This window comes from Helianthus annuus, chromosome 9 (genome assembly GCF_002127325.2).
Source record: "Helianthus annuus cultivar XRQ/B chromosome 9, HanXRQr2.0-SUNRISE, whole genome shotgun sequence".
Taxonomy (NCBI): domain Eukaryota; kingdom Viridiplantae; phylum Streptophyta; class Magnoliopsida; order Asterales; family Asteraceae; genus Helianthus; species Helianthus annuus.
The window spans coordinates 154,297,017-154,300,268 of NC_035441.2; the positions used below are offsets into that span (position 1 = coordinate 154,297,017).

The 3,252-nt window shown below is 35.7% G+C and overlaps 1 long non-coding RNA gene across 1 annotated transcript; it reads right to left on the bottom strand.

Moving 5' to 3' along the window:
* Positions 1-566: 566 nt before the first annotated feature.
* On the bottom strand, positions 567-1,735 carry LOC118482172. The gene is made up of 3 exons (XR_004867594.1): positions 1,669-1,735; positions 1,141-1,194; positions 567-646 (listed from the first exon to the last, which is right to left on the bottom strand). It is a non-coding gene; the product is annotated as an uncharacterized LOC118482172 (long non-coding RNA).
* Between the last annotated feature and the right edge of the window lie 1,517 nt (positions 1,736-3,252).

Consider the following 3,252-nt stretch of genomic DNA (forward strand, 5'->3'; position numbering starts at 1 on the left):
CGGGCTTCCGTTTTGCAAAAACGTTGCAGTTCCATTTTTAAGCATTCTCATTCGATTCCTTCCATTCCGTTCAGGTTCTACAGCTCCCGAACTTATTATTTGACCTTCTCATAAATCTTTTTAATTATTTCCATCAAACTCATAAAAAGAACACACTTGCAACTTATTTATAACTTTAAAGTTACCTCTTGGGCGATCTTGGAGCGAGCACTCTTTCGAACGAGCCATCGGTTTGAGTTCAAGCACCGCGTTTAACGCTCGAATCCCTCAAACCTTGGCTCTGATACCAACTTGTAAGACCCATGTATTTAGTTCTTATAAAACCATTTTCGATGATAATTTTAAGACTTGAAATAACCAGTTAAATTCATATTTCCGACAAAAATCGGGCATGACCCATTCGTACAATGAGCATGCACCTGTTTCATACAACTTTCAAACAAAATATTCCATGACCTTTACGACTAGACGCAACGAAAATCCAAGAAAACATAAACTTTTGACTAAAACATCTACTAACTAGTTTAGACAAACTTTCACAATTATTGACCCAAAACACTAAAGCAACTAGCGGAAGCGCTTGATATGTTAAGTGGTGATCACGTGCTCGCTTCAATTCGCCATAGAGTCTACGATGAGGATTTACCTACATTAACAAGAAATTTCAAAGGTTAGTTATCGCACTCGCTAAATCATAATTCTTTAATTTTACTTCCATCCGTATATGAACTTTTAACCATTTTACGCATTCGACTACCCATAAACTTGGGTATAGCATAAACACTCTCAATGAGAGTTAAACATACGCGTTCGACCCGTTTGATTGGGTTATTTGCTTTCAACATAAATTCTTCTTTTCATCCGTAGAACGGATTAAGAATCTCGCATTCGTTATAGCATTCAATACCACACGTTCAAGACGAATGGTATCATATCATTTCTCGACCTAGTTACTCGAACCGGTCGATTTGCTTATCATAGCTTAACCTTCATTAGCTTAGCCAAATCCGCAAGGGATTTGCTATTTATTTTCTAGTCACCGTATCCATTATAGTAAGAAATAACCATTATAACACAATTTGCTCGACACAGTTACTAATCAAAAATTTAAGTAAAGTTTTTGTACGTCACGAAACATACCTTTGTCTTGTGAGCCTTCCGACTTCTTAGAACCTGAGCCTTCTTCCTTTACGCCTATATTAACACATCCGTTCATTTGTTTAGTACCCGGAATTTCATTCCATTACATTCAATATTTCACATAGTTGTTCATTCAAGCATTTCATCGAACACCTAGTGTGCGTCACATTAATAAAGCATAATGTACAACATTTTAAAGCATAACTCACTAATTCATCCTATGTGCCATCAATAATCACTCTAGTTCTAACAATTCCTTTAGTCTTCACAAATTTAACTAGCATTCATGTATTGCAAACAAAATTTCATACCAAACCACACATAATTATAATCTCCAAAATCCTCCTACTCATAGCATAATTTCACAAGATGGGTTTTATAAGATTTCTTTCAATTAAACTAGAACCAAGCATGATTTCTGTTCTAGGGAGTAACCCTAACATCTAATTAACACAAATCATATCACAATTTCATGATCGGGTCGAAACCCTAATTATAAACATCACCAAAATCAAAAATTCAACTTACCAGTTTACTAGGGATGCTTAGATGATCGAAACTTTATGACATGCAACTAACTAACACTGATTTTTCCTTGTCAACTGGTGAGTTTTTACAAGAACAAAGGGTAAACCCTTCTTCTCTGCTTCCTGTTCGATCCCAAACACGCACAGGGGGTTTGTTTTTGTGGTTTGACATCATTAAACCCTCCTTAATTATAATTTTACACGTTACCCCTTTAAGACTTATTACCCTTTGATTTGTAAACCTCCCATTATCTAATTCATCCATTTTTCATTTATTCTAGTATTAAAAATAAATTTTGGGGTGTTACATAATTTTTGGCTGAACGGATCATACGTCGCTAAGTCGATTCGGTTAATGCCGGTTTTGACCGTTTAAGCCATAAAATGAGTTTTATACATCCTTTTGACCCGAAACCTTTTTCTACTGATTTTATATGTTAAATAAACTATTTTGAGCATTCTGGAAATATAAAAATCTCAGCTTTCTTTTAAAAACCCGGAAACGGCTCTAAATCGCATTTTAAGCGTTTTTAGCGTATAGTAGGCGTTACACTCATTTTAAACATATAAGACTCATACCTACTGATGTAACTAGTATATTTTCATATAATAACAGTAGGTATAAGTATATGAACCCAGATTTCCAGTTTTGGCATTTTTAGCCCTTGTGAAATTACTAAAATACCCCTACGGTGCATAGTTTGATTTTAAATGATGAGTTGGTATATGGGTCATACCCTACTGTTATAATATGTTAAATGAAGTATATTTACTGTATAAACAAGACCCGAAACTCAGATTTCTAATATGACTCTTTTATAATCTTTTAAATGACCAAAATGCCCTTTTAAGGCATAAATTGAGTTTAAAATTATTCGGGGCATAATAGAACATAACTTACTGATATTATATCATATTTAAAGCATATCATCTCAGGGAACTTGCATTTGACTCTTTTGGCTACCCGTAACGCCCTTTTAGCGTTCGGTTCGGTTTACGTAACTAGTTTGCGTAAATTGACCGAAACGGGTCAAACGTTATCATTTTTATCTCAAAATCCAGAATGTATTTAGTATACCCATATTATACAAGTATTCAAACTTGTCGGGTCTAAATCACATTCTATCCGGTCTTTCGCTTAATCGTGCACTTGTACCGTATCGTCCTTAAAACTAACCGGTCAAGCTTAGGCTTAAACAAAAGACCCGTTAGGAATCTAATAGGTTATTATAAACCTTTTTTCCAGATTAGGAGGCCTAGTAAAAGCTACCTACCCTTACCGTTTGTGATTCATACTTGCTCAGGTAAATACATTTTGACTTATTTTCCCTATACGGGCTTGGGGTACGGTATATAGAATACCGCTTGATCGAGCGCACAAATCCTGCGCCCTTGGGGTGTACAGTCTTGAATAGTTTGTTCGACTCGTTTAAACAGTTTTGTTTTACTTTAAGGGTTTGGGGGGTTATTGACCGTGTCCCGGATATCCTTGGCATTATCTTACGAGATGGCCACGACCAGAGCACGGGGTGTAGGCGTACACCCGACGTGTATAACTCTTTAATGTGGTGTGTCATTTAATCTT